This window comes from Phoca vitulina, unplaced genomic scaffold (genome assembly GCF_004348235.1).
Source record: "Phoca vitulina isolate PV1807 unplaced genomic scaffold, GSC_HSeal_1.0 scaffold71, whole genome shotgun sequence".
Classification (NCBI taxonomy): Eukaryota; Metazoa; Chordata; class Mammalia; order Carnivora; family Phocidae; genus Phoca; species Phoca vitulina.
In genome coordinates, this window is record NW_022589774.1 from 2,645,225 (window position 1) to 2,661,758 (window position 16,534).

Sequence of the window (16,534 nt, forward strand, 5' to 3'; positions counted from 1 at the left end):
TGGACCCTTAAGTGAGCTCGGCTGGCTGTGAAAGCAAAAGCAAGTCTCACTTGGAAGCCTCTCCTGTCCTCAGGTGGCTCACGGGGGAAGAGCCCATGGCCCTGCACACGGCCTTGTCCGAACACTAACAACCACCTGGATGGCCCGTAAGGCACTTGAATGTTACTTCATGTATTCTTTGTAGTGGCACTGTAAGGCCCCTGGGACACATTCTCATGTCAGAGAAGAGGAAAACCAAGGTTCAGGGTAGCTAAATGTCACATAAAAGACAAGTCTGCCGTAAGCGACTCGTATCCGAGCCATCCAACCCCAAACCCATCAGACGTCCCACAAGTACTCACTGATGAGAACAATGCTTCATGCAGAGGATGGACAGACAGTCAGCAAACCAGTCCATGAATCTGGCCCTGAGTGCAGCAAGAGCGACAGATGACAGGGTATTCCCCTGGGCTGACCTCGGATTATGGGAAAGCTGTGTAATTTCTGGCTTACATGGCATGTGGCAGGTGCACTCAGGGACATGCTGACTTGTCCCACGTCTGAACTTGTGGGAAGCCACTTGCAACATATCGCTAGAGAAATCACTGGTCTGAGGACCCGTCTTGAGATCACTGAGAAGCAGAGGAGAGGCCTGCGTAAGGGAGAACAGCAGCTTCTCCATCAGCACACCCTAGAAACCCGTGCCCTGTGCAGGCAGCCTCAGACCAAAGCAGAAGCCGCCCCGAGGACCTGCCACAGGACTCTCAGGTCTTGGGGAGGCACATGGACTGGCAGGCCAGGAACACGGGCTTTGGGGTCAGAAAGAATTAAATCCCAGCTCTGCCACCTTGCTGTGTGACCTCACGCAGGCATCTTAACTTCTGAGTCTCAGTTTCCTCCTTAAGAAGCAGGAAAAATCCCCACTTTTCTGACTTGGTGTGAAGCCAACACAAGATTACTTATGTGACAGCACTGGCCCACGGTTGATGCTTATTATGAACCCTTCTTCCCTCACCCTTTCGAGGCCTCAGCCTTTTTAACCTCCAGGAGCAGATGGTGCATAACTCGCCCTCTCTTCCAGGAAGCTCACCTGCCCAGAGTTCTCTGAGGGCGCTCCTCATTAGGTCCTCACAGATGGCCGACAAGATGGTCGGTAAGAAATGCAGAGGAACCCGGCACACGCTGAGTCGCTTGGTGCAATCAGCAAATCGCTGGCAGATCGGAGGCTCACACCTGTCATCTGCCTTCTCCATCCGAGCCCCTGCAGCTGGCTGACTTGACACTTGGGTCATTAACAGATGGGTGCGAGGCAGCTGCCGTGCCCCTTGCCACCTGGTTAAACCTTCAAACCGCACTACTTGGGTCCCAGTGCATGACTTTCTGGCCTGCACTGGGCAGCCTTTCTCCCAGCCCTGCCCGTCCCAGCAATGATTTAATAAGCCTGCCTCCCTTAGTCCCCTTCCGCTATACCCCATCTACTTCTATAGTCCAGGCCGCAGATCTGAGCTGTGGGACTCAGGAGAAGAGAAACCCAACTAAAGGCATCATAGCGATGGAGGGATGATAAGTAGAAGGATCAGGATCCTTTCTGCCCCTCCCCCAGGGCTCTGAGTTAGCAGGCTTCTACCTCCCATCCTCCCTCTGCTCCAGGGGCTCTGCTCTGGGAGTGGCCCCTGCTCTCCATCGGGCATCCAAAAGCCTAGCCCTAACACCAAGACCCAGCTCAAATAGCACCTCCTCCAGAAAGCCTTCCCTGATTCCATGGAGCTCTAAGTTACCTCCGGCCTCACAACACCAACCACCTTTTCTGTGCTCACACTTCTCCTCTGCCCTAATTCCTCTCTATTCTGTGTCCACTTGTAGTAAAGCTGCCATTCGTTTCCTCCCCTAGCCACATCCCTTCATAGAGAGAGGAGGAGGGAAGAAGGGAGTAAGGAAGGAAGGTGGGACAGAGAAGGGAATGAGAAAAGAGAAAGAGGAAAGAGAGTGAATGAGAATGTACGCGTACCCAAGAGTTGGTGCCTTGAGCTGATTGCTCGTTTCCTGCCCTTTGTTCTGCAGGACATCTGATTCTTAACAGTATCGTCCCTCCTGTTTTTACTTGAGTTAGAGTGGGGTTCTGTTCTTTGGAAGCAACCATTCCCAAACAAGACACCAGTTATTTATGTCTGTATTTCTGAAAGCTCCCTGAGGGCCTAGAAAGGTTTCCTGCATGCCATGTTGTATCTTTTACTTAAAAAAAATTATTATCTACCCTAAGAAAGCAGGTTTGTCTGTTTTGTCTACTATTTCCAGCATTTAGAAAGTGCCAGGTACATGCAGGACCGTCAATAGATATTTGTGGAATAAATGAGTACATAAAAGACACACACGAGCTAATGAATCAATGGGAGAATGCCTTCTGCCCAGAAAGAGGAAGCCCAGATGTCATCATCAATGATCTAAAGGAAGGGACTGGCTTGGAACACACACGGTCCTCTCAGCAACGCTCTCAACATCAACGGGTAGGGCAGCGCTTGAGACGTGAGATGTTCGAAGACTAAAGAAAAGGCAGTACTTCTTTAGACACCGAGGAAGCAACACAGAACTTATCCCAAGAGGTTGTACGTGAAGTATACCAGGAGACTGACAAAGGCCGTTAATATGCATTCGTGGTGGACGCTTGTGAGGGGCGGGACAGCCACTGCTCTTCAACCGAAGGCCCCATGGATCCTGGACTAGGGGATGGGGGCCCAGCCTGACCCAGGCAATGTTTTCAGATGTCGTAGCTGCGTCAATGGGGCAGATCAGCACGTATGGGCTGGGGCTCTCCGTAGAAGGAGACAGGGATGTCTGGCTCTGTGCCGAAGTCTCTTGGCTTATCCCAAAGTGTCCTCCTAGTGCTGCTGTCAGCCATCCTGTGTGCTGGAGACAGCCCCACCTGAACACCCAATGGGTGGATGAACCAGGAAGGAGCTTCCTGCCCTGCAAAAATGCCCGAGCCCTCCTTTGAGAATCCATGAGTAAGACCAGCAACCCCCCAGCAGACACAGAGCTCGTGTGGTCCTGGGGTCTGGGGTTCTGCTTACTAACTTCACCTGTGTTTTTGGAGACGCCGGTCTTGGAATCTTCGTCTCTGAGGCAGCCATGACCACACATTTAGCCAAGTATTTCGTATCTGAGGGGGCAGGGGTGGCCACGTGACTCCCGACAATGAGGCCCGTGCTGCCGGCGCCAGGCACGACAGCTGTCCGTGGGCTCGGAGTTGATCCAGTGGCACTCTAGGAAGGAGAGGCAAGAGCCCAAGCCCCAAACCCAGGGTGCTGTCTGCTCTGACCAGGCGCTGAATGGAGGCCTGAGGAACAAGTCTATCCAGCTGTTCCAAAGTGTTCCATGAGGTTTTAACGGGGATTTTGAGGGGAAGAAATTTCAAGATAAAATAAATTTAAGCCGCACTGCAATGTTAAATTGGATGCTTTACTCAGGACTTCTCAGAGCCTTACTATGTTAATGTGTCTTTTATGAATGTCTAAGAGGAGAATATTGCAGGTAGCATTTCTTAAATCCTTTCCCCTAGACCCCTTCCTTTGAAAGGGTAGTGATCCCTAGAAACCCCCTCTGGAAAACACTGAAATTATATTCATGTGGGGGAAGGGGGCACCCTCTATCTGTGCATCGCCCTGATGGATGGGAAGGCCATGTTCCAGTTAAATGGTGCCTCCTCTCTCTGCCCTCACTGCCAAGCGGCAGTGTGCGGGATTCTGGGTTTCCATCGCCCCCTAGTGGACGAACGAAGCTGCGTAATCAACTCTCCTGCCTCCCACCCCTCAGGCACCTGGGTACGCTCCAATCCTACCAAGCAATTTCAGGTCCTGAAAAGCCCCGTTCACCCGCTTGAAGCTCCATGCCATCTCATCTCCTGGCCCATCCCTTCACCCTGACTCCTATATGACCTTCAGGATTCAGCTTAGGAGTCATGTCCTCCAACGAGCTTCCCTGACTCTCCCCACCCCCGGGGTCAAAGATCCTTGCTGCTAGGAGCCCTTGGCCCTGTCATAGATCACTGCAACCATCATGAAAAGCAGCATTTTGCTTGTCTTTTCCTTAGGGGGAAGCTCTCTGAAGGCAGGCACAATGCTTTATTCAGGTTTTGGTTTGTTTTTTTTTCATCTTCGGTATCATGTCTGATACATATAGTGCTTAATCAATGGTCAGTGAATCACTGAATATGTCAGGGAATAAATTATGGCCATTTCCCTGTTTGTGAGCCCGTGCTGGGGTGAAAGGAATGATGTGATGCCATCCCCCAAACACACACAGACAAATCTGTTTCGGATGTTCGTGGTCTAATGGAGAGAAAGAGGGATTACAAGTGGACTTCTCTATGCACAACAGATATGCTCTTGAAGAGTAGTGAACTCATGGGCCCCCCTTTACGATATTTCTACCTTACGATGGTGCTCAGGGGATACACATTCACTGGAAACTATACTTTGAATTATGCATTTGCTGGGGCCGGCAATATGCAGTACGATGCTCTCTCGTGGTGCCGGGCAGAGGCAGTGAGCCCCAGCTCCCAGTCAGCCAGGTGATCACCAGGGTGGACAACTGAGCCACATAGGCCCATTCTGTCGCACACAACCATGCATTTCCTTTTCAGTATAGTACTCGATCAATTACATGAGACGTTCAACACTTATTATAAAATAGGCTTTGTGTTAGATGGAAGTCACACGGCTATAGGTAAAAACAGAACTTGGGGGCGGGCTGGCACTCTCGCCTTTGCCATCACCTGTCCTTCCACTGGCGACGGGTAGCTGGGGCCACAGCACCAGGGGTCAGTCTGGAGACAGTGTTACAAGCGACTCTTAATCACCCGCCAGAAAGGCCACAACCTGGCGACAGGCTGGCCTGGTTCCAGTCACCAATGACAGGATCAGTCTGGATCGCTCCTGGCCAGCCGGAGTCCTGCGGGCCCAGAGGGGCATATATTTTCCTTTGCCTGATGTGTGGGGCACGGGAGGCCCCCGCAGAATGCGGAGCGGCTCATGACTTACTGCAGCCTGGGGAGACAGAGGGGGCCCCAGGGTAGGATGGCCATTGTGCCTCACTCATCCATCTCTGCATCCCTCTGGGGGCTCACCGAGCAACAGCCTTGAGCCCTGGAGGCCTTTGATAGATGGCTGTTGAGCTGAACCAAACAGATACCCGGCTCATCAAGCTACAGGGCTTTCTGAGTAGCTACTTCGAGTGTGTTTGAAAAAGCAATCCCCCTGGAGTCTGAGGTGAGTCAGGACCCTTGATGCTCTTCTGGGTTCCATTCACGGAGGGCCTAGCCCCTCTCAAGCCTGAGCCCTTTCCAAGCCCCAGACCCAGACCAAGGCGGGGGGCAGGAGTCTCCTCAGCATCACTGAGCAAGAGGGTCCCAGCCTCACAAGTCAGGGAAAGACAAGGCTGGGGAGGGAATGGACCACCTGGAGTCTGGACAGCATAGAGGGTGAGGGGAGGGCAGCTGAGTGGGAGCCCAGTTGCTTCAAAGAGCTCAGGTTGGAAGCAAAAATATATACATAATGTCAACTCTCAGTGGTTTACATAAATGAACAGAGACTGAGCATGAATCATAGAAAACCACAGATAAACCAAAAGGAATTTATTTTGGTTTTTATTAGATTCAGACACATGCCCCCAATCCCAAACATGGAGAAGCAGTAGGAAGAGCACAGGCTTGGAGTGGTCCCAACCCTGTCACTGACCAGCTGCTGTGTGGCCTTGGGTAAGTCGTGTCCTTCCTTGGCTGGACCAGATCACCAGTTCTCAAATCTGGCTGTCATTCAAACCTCCCGGAGAGGCTCCATCTACCGAGTGAGACCTTCCTGCAGCAGGGGTCAGAAACCGGCATTGGCGACAAGCTCCCAGGTGATTCCGATGCACACAAGCTGAGCCAGATCTGCTGCCTGGGGTCTCAGAATCCCTGGACTGATGACTAGTGAGGTCACAGCCACTCTGCTGTCTTCCGTTTGTACAAGCCATGCTCACACAGGAGTGTGGCCCCACGCCACCCCAGCCCCGTGTGCACCCCTCTGCTTGAGCCCACACTTGCAGCTCGGCCCTCCTATGTGCTGCCTGGGATTGAGCGGGGGCGGGGAGGAGGGGGGGCTTCGGGGGATGGCCTCAGTGAGACCCAATGAACCCCTAGTCCCTGGAGGAGGACTGAAAGAGGCCTGATAGGCCCTGCCGTCACTTTGGGCTCCTCCTTCCCTTGATCCGACAAAAAGAGGTCTGCAGTCTGGAACGGAGGACGCAAAGCCAAGCAAACATTTACGGAGCGTTTACAGCGTGCAGGGCACTCGGCGGGGTACACACACACACGGCCGCTCCATGACGGGGGGAGCCAGGCCTCTTCTCCTCCCGGAGCTCGGGCCTGTGCTGGCACAGACCCAAGCCACTTGGGGGGCAGAGCAGCACGGGCGGAGGCAGGTCCCCAGCCTCCTGTCCCTGCAGGCCCTGGTGACGTGGCCTCTTCCTCATCGCTTCCTCTCCCAGCAGCCCCCTCCGCCAGCAGCCCTGCCTGGTTTACGACAGAGCATAAAACATGAAGATTAACAAACGGGGCCATTTACGAAACTGAAAACATGGAAAAACCAAGTGGAGATGGACTGATTAGATAAGGCAGTGGGCTGGGTGTTGCTTTTGGAAAAGGCCACTTCTTAACCCCCCCTCCGAATGGCTCATTATGGACTCAAGTGCTGCTTTTTCCCTCTCCACGGCAGCATGCACGTGTGGACAACCCAGGGAGGGGTCAGGGCTTCCAGAAGGACCGACCGGGGCCCGTCCGGCCCAGATGTCCCTCACGGAGCTCAGACGGTGCTCCGCGAGCACCTGCAGCTAGAGGGGCCGGAGCCCAGCTCTGCCCGCCCTCGTCCAGGGGCCGCCGGCTCGCGGGGACACAGGGGGGCGAGCGCAGCGGGGACACAGACGGCAGCCGGCGCGGGGCGCGGGGCCCAGGGTGGCGGGCACGGTGGGCGCGGGTGGAGGCGGCGCCAGCGACAGACAGCACGAGCACACGCTCCGGAAACCAGCCAGCCTGGGGATCGTGTTCCCCGCGCCTCGGCTTCCTCACCTGCACGAGCAGGTAACATGACCGAGGTCACGGGCCTCGTGTGAGGGGTAGCTTGGTCCGTCTCGGGAAACCCTTCAAAAGGCTGTTTGGCGTCGAATAGTTGCTGCGGAAGTGTATGCTGGATCCTTCTCTGTGGGGGCGGCCCTTGAGAAGATTCTGGAAGGAATTTGGGCGGAAGGATCCAGACAGGGAACAGCGCAGGCAATGACCCAAGGCAGAAATGTCGCCAACGGAGAAACATGTGTCTGCGGGAGCAGCCCCGGTGGGTGGCGCTGACGCTGAGGGAGAACGTCCGTGCGCCAGGCGCCTGCTGTCCCCTGTCTGACGTGTGCTCTCTCACGCCATCCTCACAGCAGCCCCAGCAGCAGGTCCCCTCACTATCCTCATTTTCCAAATGAAGAAACGGAGCCTAGAAAGGTAAGTGCCTCTCTAAGGGCACACAAATGGTGGAGGTGAGACTCAAAGCCTGGCCACCTGAGTCCCTGCCCAGGCCCGAGTTCTGAGCCATTCTGCTAAGAGAAAACGCCCTGGATTTTAGGGAAAAGGACCGTTTTTTTCCCAGTGTCTGTTGATAACCCCTATGCCTGCCCAGCCTGCCCTCTCCACTAGTTTCTCTCACTCCCCATCCTTCAGCAACTTCTCTAAAGAATTCAAGGGCAGTTCTATGAAGCACAGAGATCTGGCCAAGAAGCTGAGGCTCCCAGAGCATTCAAGGAGGGGGGCGGACGACTCCTCAGGTACATTAGGTTGTGTGGCCCTTCAATTCTTCAGGATGGAGGAATAACTTAAGGTGAAATCCAGACTTTGAGTGGTCAGGACAAGCAGCAGGGGCTGGGTGTTTGGGTTATGGGAAAAATCGTGCCTCCCTGGTGGGTTCTGAGGGTACCAGTTACCCTCCTAGCCATGAGTGACCTCGAGGCACAGCACTGGGAGGGAGAAGCAGGAATGCACAGAAGTCCCAGGGGACCTTCTCCAAGAAGCATCTAGAGGCTAGAGATGCTCTGCTCTCAGGTGGCCTGGTACGGTGCCTCTCAGAGTGCTGCTCTCGGCCGGCCCCTCCCACCACCGCTCACCACCTGCTCTTTCTTCTGGCATTAAGTAAGAACGACCTTGCCAGACTGCTTAATGACATCCCATCAAGATGAGCATCATCTCATTCATTCTTGGCCCCTGCACCAAGGGCAGGTGGATCAGCAAGGTCTTCTTCGGACAAACTAACCTAGGGCATGAAAGACTCCTACAGATGCACCTGTTCCTCGGTCTTGAGGATGATACAAGGCCAGGAGGGATGAGGATGCTTCCTTGTCAGTGCTGCCCCGTAAAAGAGATGCATCCCTTGGCTCTGTTCAGGAAAGAGATGGCACCGTCGCATGGGAGCTGCTGGCCTCTGGCATTTCACTGGGGCCGTCTCTGTCACTCTTCTCCTCGCTTTGTGCTCCCTCAGTGTAGTGGACCGAACTATGGACACCAAAAGATATGTCCATCCGGAACCTCAGAATGTGACCTTATTTGGAGTAAGGGTCTTTGCTGATGTAATAAGGTAAGAATCCTGAGATGAGATCATACTGCCTAAGGGCGGGCCTTAAATGCAATAATGAGTGTCTCTATAAGAGACAGAAAAGAGAAGGCACAAAGCACAGAGCAAAAGGCCATGTGAACATGGAGGTTAAGTACTGGAGCGATGCAGCTATAAGCCAAGAAAGGCCAAGGTTTGCTGACAGCACCCAGAAGCTAGGAGAGAAGCATGGAGCCTCTCCCAGAGCCTCCAGCGGGAACCGACACTCTAGGCACCCTGATTTCAGGCTTCTGGCCTCCAGAACTGAGGAAGAATACATTGCTGTTTCTTAAGCACGCCCCCCCCGCCTCCCCCCAGTTTGTGGTGCTTTGCTACGGTGGCCCTTGGCATCTAGGTTTCCTTTCTTGCCACTGCTTCTTCCCATCCTGCATGTGGCCCTCCCCAGAGCACAGCCCTTTGCTCTCTGTGCTCCCCCGGCTGTCCTCCCAGGGCCCTCCTGCTTCACTGCGCACTTCATGCAGCTGAGAGCTCGCAGAGGTGCAGGCCAGACCCAGTGCAAATGACCACCCCGCTATGTGCTGCCACAGACACAGAGGGCGGTTCTTGATCTTTCTAAGCCCCCAAGTTGTCTCATCTACTCCTATTTCCAGCCTTGTTGTGGTGATGCAGTGAGTGACATTTGTGAGAAGCCCCTCCCACCAGGTTTATAAACAATCCTGCTTTTCTCACTCGTTCAGCCCTAAGCCCGAAACTTCCCACGCTGAGCATGGCTATGTCCATGTCTCGTAGACCCCTCAAGCTCCGCGTTCCTCCTGGCCAGAGCAGCTTCTCTTCCCACGCAGCCCTTCCCCAGCATGAGCCAAGTTGCCAGTGGGGCAGGAGGAAATGCGGCCAAGATGTAGAGCTGGTGACCTCCTTCCTCTCTCCTCAGAGATACCAAGGGGCCAAGACAGGTGGACCAGCGTTCAGCCACCAACATGTCCTCGGTAAGGCCTCCCTCTGTCTGGGGACGCTCTGACTGTGATTTGTGAAATCGTGTTTACACTACGTGGTCTCATTATTCCATGGGACAAATAACCTTTAAATCAGTCAGAGAAAGACAAATACCATATGATTTCACTCATATGTGGAATTTAAGAAACAAAACAGAGGAACATAGAAGAAGGGAAGGAAAAATAAAATAAGAAAGAAACAGAGAGGGGGGTAAACCGTAAGAGACTCTTAATCATAGGAAACAAACTGAGGGTTGCTGGAGGGGAGATGGGTGGGGGGATGGGGTGACCGGGTGACGGGCATTAAGGAGGGCACGTGATGTAATGAGCACCGGGTGTTATATGCAACTGATGAGTCACTAAACTCTACCTCTGAAACTAATTTAAAAAAATGATGCATTCAAAAAAAAAAAAAAGAAAGAAAGAAAGAAAGAAATAGGCATTTTCTACCAAAATGGACAAACAGCTGTGAATCCTGACAACCTGTGCATTCCTAGAGAGATCCTAAAGACGACATCACTGTCGTCTTTCCTGACCTGGGGCCCCCTGTCGGTGGCACGCGGTTGGGGTCGCTGGGACACCGGCCAGTGCAGCCCGCCGATGTACCATCCCACGCACCAAGCTCAAGAGCAAATAACTCTTTGATTCATGCAATCGTCTAGTTTTGGGAAAAATAATGGTTGTAACAGTTTCACTGTTTGGATTATTCTAGGGTTTGTCCCAATAAGTCATTTTCTGGCATGCTGTTAAAACCCCCGTTTTAGGATGCTGACTCTCGAAGCTCTCCAACACAGGAGTTCATGCTGGCTTCACTGCTTCTCCGGGCACAGCGAAGCTCGCCGGTTCCGCGCTCCTTGAGAAGGTCACACCTACACTACAGACTTAGGATCAGCATTGTCTACACAGTGCAGTCTCTCACATCGGGATGGGCGGAGGTGAGAGGCGCTCTGGGAGAATCTCAGAGCGTGGGCCAGTTCTCGCTGATGGGCGCCCAGGTACCCGCGCCTCCTCCCGAGCTGCCAGCCCAGCAGCCCTGAACCAAGCGTGTGGGCTCATCTGGAGGGCCACTCCCATGTGCGCCTGTCCCTGCTGGGGTGATGTCAACCTAGGGACGGGGGGGGGGGGGGGGCGGTGGGAGGAATCCTGCATTCCCCGCAGAGCCATGCCCAATCAAGAGTGCCTGGCAGGTCTGGAGAAGGGCTCTGTGAAGGTGAAGGGCTCTTTAATGATAAGGGAGAAGGTTACTGGCTCCCTGAGCTTTTCCTTTTGGGGCCTTAATCTCCTTCCCTGTGGAATATGGGGGCTCATGAGAGAGTGCGGGGTCTTTTCCATTCTTTGCCCATGCCGTGCTACTTCACAGAGGGGTCTCTGGCCCAGTAGCTTCCCTGCTTTCTTGGGCCACAGCAGAGGTCTCCCTGTCCTTGCTAAAGTGTGGGCATTGTACCCCAGGGCCAGGGTCGTGCCTGGCCCCACACTGACGGCCGAGACTCAGGGCTGCATGCAGGAGGGGTGCATGGCTGCGAGCAGCCCTGGGCTGCGTGGTAACATCTGGGCCAGAAGGAGGAAAGAGGCCCCCGTTCACCTGCGGGCTCAAGCAGCCGTCTCTGCAAACACCACCAGCAGAGGAGGCCACCTCATCACGGAATCCCCTTTCAGCGCCGTCCCCAGAGCCAGCTAACCACCTGTGAGCCGCACCCCAGCCACAGGGAGCGGGGTGCCGAGCCAGTCGGCTTGCCTCTCTGAGCCTTGCTGTCCTCATGTGAAGCTGGGAACCAGCGCGCTCGCTTCGGCTCTCAGGTGGTGCTGGTTCCAGGCAGGCTGCTCTACACACCAGCTACGTCGGTTATTCCCAAGGAGTCTCCCGCAGGAGAGCATCGCTCGAGTTTGCCAGCACGGCCTTCCTATCCACGCAAGGCACGGAGGGTGAGGGGGGGCAACTGAAGGGTGGGAGGCAGGTGGAAGGCTGTGATTGTAGCTCGGGACAGGTGTGGAAGGGGTGGCCCGGGGAAGCAGAGTGGCCACAGGAGCTGCAACACGGCCTGCTTCTGGACACGCACGCCGGCTCATGGCAGAAGAGAAATGGATGGGGTCTGAAAATCCCAAACCTCAGCCTGGGGTTGTGCCAGGCTCCCGAGGAGCATCTGCAGCCTTAAGGGGCATTGCCGGGCGACACACGCTGCCTGTTCCTACATGCTGTCTCCCACCCTAGGAAGCCGATAGAACCATCTGTAAACCAGACTGCCTGTCCGTGCCTCCTCCTCCAGGGGGCCCCACTCTGGTCCCTCTGGTCCCCTTGATCACCTGGGGAAGGGGCACACTAGGCCCGTTCTCAGGAGAAATCATTAAAGAAGAAATCTTGGGGAGACCAATCCTAAATGGCACCTCTTGGAGACTGGAGAACTTTAAATCTCTTCCCACTTCTCATCAAAAGCTCCACCCTGAAGCTCACGGCCCAGCTGTGTGACTCAGGGCTCCTTCATTATGGGAAGAAGCCTGGAGTCACCTGCCTCCCTCCCCCAGCTGTGCTGGTCCGCCAGGGAGAGGGACAGGATCACCTGGGGAACTTTCTATGCATCATCAAGATTGCCACATAGGCACATAATTCACACTTGTGTTTAGAGGACATGCCCGTGCCCACACTCAGGAGGCAAGATGCCCCCGCTCAGTGCCAGGGGAGCAGCTGCACACACATAGCCCCTCAGCGGCTTCACCAGCCCCCTCTGGCTCTGCATTCCCCTCCTGGGCACCAGCCATCGCTGTCCCCCTACCCGGTCCTGAGCCCCACCCGGGGCAGAGGCCTTGAGGCAGTGCATCTGAAGACAAAAATAGCTCTGCCTGGGCCCCAGGTATGTATGTCTGCACTGTCTGAGCCCTCCGCCCGCCGGACGCGTGCAGCTGGGGAGCAAAGCCACAGCCTGTCTCCGCGCTGGGGAGGAACTCAGCTGGGGTCTCCCGCTGTAGGCACCCTAGATCCCAGAGCTGGGAAGGGGCCCACTCCTCTGACACCAGACAGACCCAGTGAATCCGCCCTGGCATTGGGCAGCAGCCCCCTCCCTGTCAGGAGAGCAGACTGAGGCTCTCCATGCTCAGTCCTTCTTTCCTGAGACCTACCCTGAATTCCTCGCCGTGGCCCTAAGCCTCATGCTCTGCCACAGGGAGAGAGGACACTCTCCCCAAAACCTCATGCCACCAGGAAGCAGCTCTGATCAGCCGTTCACAAGGTCTTTATGCAGTGTCTACTGAAGACAGACGGAGGTACGAGGTATGTGAGGTGGTGGGTCCACGTGTAAAGAAAGCTGAAAGAGCCTTCCCCTTGGGAACTGATGGCCCAATGACGTTCCTGGCCTGAGCTGATCTGAGACTGCTGCATTTTACAGAAGGAGCCCCGGAATGAGGAAGAGTTGGGGGGTGCCGGGGGCCCCTTACCCAGTGTGTGCCTCTATCGTGCGCTCCCAATCCTAAGCAGCCAGGCTCTCTGCCGTGCTGAGGCGGGACTGGGTGCCACCGCCCCTTCCTCAGCCGTGGACGGGGCCACGGACGGGGCCACGGACGGGGCCACCGCTCTTCCACCCGGACAGGCCAAGTCCTGGTTGCAGAGCTGAAGGCTCGGGCCCCGTGCTCCCCTTGCCTGGCCTTCCCACAGCAGCCGCTCGGACATGCCCGCAGCCTCTCTGCTCTGCACCATGTGCTTTGATGAAGAGCTTTTCCACCCCGGGGAACACGGCTCCCAGGTGGCAGATGGGAGGGTGACTCAGAATGGCCACTGGCCATGTGCGTGGGTTCTCGGTATTCAGCTGCTGACATTCCTGTCCCCCGGGGCCTGGACCTTTCCTAACCCCGGTCCCCCATGCCGCCTGAGGCGCTCACACTGTTCAGCACTTGTTTTCCGTACTGGAGATTATTACTGGTTTACCTGTCTCCAAGCGTGCGCTGATGGTCTCCCCACTTCCCTGTCCCCACTCCCCCAGCTACAAGACCCGTGTCCTTGCTGAGATAGGCTCTGGCTCACTGCTGGGCCCCCAGAGCTAGACCAACGCCTGGCACAGTAGACACCCCGTGCGTGTTTGGTGATTGACTGTCTGACTTGGGTAAATCCATGAACTTCTCTGGTCTTCGGTTTTGTCTTCGTAACTTAGGAATAATAGCCTTTACTAGAATCTCTAGAGGAATGCCATGAGGCTAAAATGGACCGTGCACCCCACGGTGTGTGTGTATGTGTGTGTGTGTGTGTGTGTGTGTCCATGTGTGTGTGTGCGCGCGTGTGCACAGTTATTTACGTGCTGCCGATCAATCCACCCTCCGTGCTCTGCTTGAAGACGCTGGAACTGAGAGCCGGCCACCCACGTCTCCCCGACTCCCTGGGCAGCCGGCTTCTAGTTAGCTTCTGCCCATGACAGGCCCTGGCAGGACTGAATGGCAGGGGAGGGCAGAAGAGCCTTCCTCCCTGACTTGGGCTCCTGTAGTTAACGGTGCCAGCAGCGGTCAGCTTCAGGCCCACCCTCCGGCAGCTTCTTTCCTTTCGGCGCTCCTGAGCAAGCCTTGCCCTGCTCCCCTGGGGCACCCGCAGCCCCGCTGTGCACGGGGCTGTCGGAACACAGCTCCACAGCGCTCCTCACCCCCTGGGCGCCCCCAAGACAGGCCCTGTCCCCAGAGCTGGGGACAAGACACCCTGGGGTGTCTCCTCAGATGACCCGGCACCAGATACGCAGCGGCCCTCTTGGAGGTCTGAACACTAGCAGCGCCCTGGGGCACCCTTCCCGGAAAGGGGGGCCCTCCCCTGGCCCCTTGGTTGTGATAATGCCACTCTCTTATGCTCCCATCCATGGGAGTGTCACTGCTGCTTCTGGTTCCCAATCTCTGGGCATCCTCAACATCTGCTTTTCCCTCTTTCAGCCTTCCGACACCAATTCCCTGATTTAAATCTCTTAAAAATTAGTGTGGTTTCAATTTCTGTTTTCCTGACCGGGCCCCTCCCTGCAGCCGCGGGGAGGAACCGAGGGGAGAAAGTTTAAGTGGAAACGTAGCAGTGCATGAGAAGGAGAGGATTGAACCCCCACCTGGGGTCCACAGCCCCTGTTTTATTCACCACAGGACATCTGCGGGGGCTGGGTGAGGGTCCTGGCTAATGTTACCTTTGCCGGGGTCCCTAGCACCTTAGCTTCTCTCTCTGGAGCCTGTGAGGGCTCCAGTCAGGGCCTTGACTTTCTCTTGGTTCTCTTGGCTACAAGGACTTCTCCTTGGGAACTGACGGGGGGCTTCCTTCCTCCTCTCTGCTCAGTCTATTCCCATCATTCAGTGGATCTGTTGTTCCTAAAGCTTCCAGAAAACAGTAGGCACAAGGCCTGTGCAGGGGAGGAGGAGGCCGATTTTCACCCAGGTCTGTCTTACAAATACCCCGTCTTTGGATGACTCATCCGCTGTCCAGCTGTGGCCTGTGTGACTCACAGCCCTCTACTGAGTCAGGTCCAATGCTAAGTGTTTACATGCCTTCTCTTAACTCTCAACCATAAGCCCATGAAATTGGAACTATTATTACCCCTCTTTCAAAGATGAAGGACTCAGGCTCAGAGTTGAATGTTAGTCAATGAGTCTATAGAACTGTGACCAGAGCCCAAGTTGGCTGATACTCAAGTTCTGCCACCGGGACTGGGATCCCTGCAGATTCCAGAGCAAAGGGGCCTTGAGAAGGGGAGAGATTCAAGCTCCTCTGCTCAGGAAGCTGCCCTGGGAAGGTCTCCAGGGCTCTGGAGAGGGCTGAGCACCTGAGGGCCAAGAGGACCTTCCTGGCAGACAGAACAGTAGAAACACGGAACCTACTTGCACCAGGCTCTGAGCTTATCCTGGGAATGGGCGCTGAGCACCCCCAAGGATGAATGAGATGATGGGAAGGTTTGACCAATGTCAGTCGCCCAGACCCAGTTCTGCCTCCTGAGTCTGGGCGACTCTCTCTGCTCCAGGCCTGGGGGCTGAGAGGTCAATTCAGCCCTCAGGGGTGTTCACCCACCTCTGTTGCAACCCCTTTGACCAAGTGCAGACATGGGATGTGTTTTTTCAATCCCAGACGGCTCCTCACTCCTAGGGAGCAGGGGCAAGAACGTGCCTCCCCAGCTGCACCGTCACGTCAAATCCCAGCCTGACCAAGCAGACGGCACACACCCTTTGCTGCCACTCTCCCCCACAGAGGCAGGGACTGTGCCCTCCTTCTGGCCCTTGATCTCTGCTGGGCTCGGGGACCTGGCCGTGCAATCTGCCAAAGGCCAAGAACCCTCTTCTTGTCTCCAAGTCCTATCCCCCCGCCTCCCCAGCCGCCAGGCCAGGCAGAGTCAACCACATCAGCGCATCTGAGAGGGTGACATCTTCCTCGTCAGGAAGCAGCTGAAGCAGTCTCTGGGGGGTTGGGGTGCATATCAAACTCCGTAAGAATTACTCTGTAATTCTTTCACATGATCCCATCGGCGCTCACGGCCCCCAGAGAGATGGCTTCTGGATTGTATCTCTCTCCTTCCTTCAGTATACAGATGGCCGGAGTCGGTCCTGAGTCCAGGACAACAAAGGAAGGCTGATCGGTTGGGCTGCAGAGTCTGGCCTTGGGTTTCTGAGCATCTGGTGTTTGAGCTGCCCGGGAAGCTGAATGTCTGAGCCATTTGTCCTTCCATCGCACGCCTATACTCGGCCCACAGACTTGAAGCAGGGACGCTGCAGCGCCCCCTGGCTTTCTCGGGGGAGAGGAGGCAGGGGGAGCGTAAATGCGGCAAACGGGTCCCACCTGTCTGTTCTGACCCCCAAAGGCTGTGGGAGATCGCAGGGGAGCAAGTGAGCAAGAAAAGGGCCGTGGGGTCTGCAGGGAGCCGGGGGAGTGGACCTGAGGATGCCTGCTCTGTTCCGGGGGACCCAAACATCTGAGGGGGACAGAGGCCCTAAAAGGGAGACGGCCAGAACAGAACAGAA

General features: G+C 55.5%; 1 protein-coding gene and 1 pseudogene across 3 annotated transcripts in view; one reads left to right on the forward strand and one right to left on the reverse strand.

Moving 5' to 3' along the window:
* KCNH1 (potassium voltage-gated channel subfamily H member 1) overlaps positions 1-16,534 on the reverse strand; it is a 355,938-nt gene that overhangs the window by 6,385 nt on the left and 333,019 nt on the right. The gene's annotated exons all lie outside the window — the stretch shown is intronic.
* Positions 1,126-16,534, forward strand: part of LOC116624946 — a 20,399-nt pseudogene continuing 4,990 nt past the window's right edge.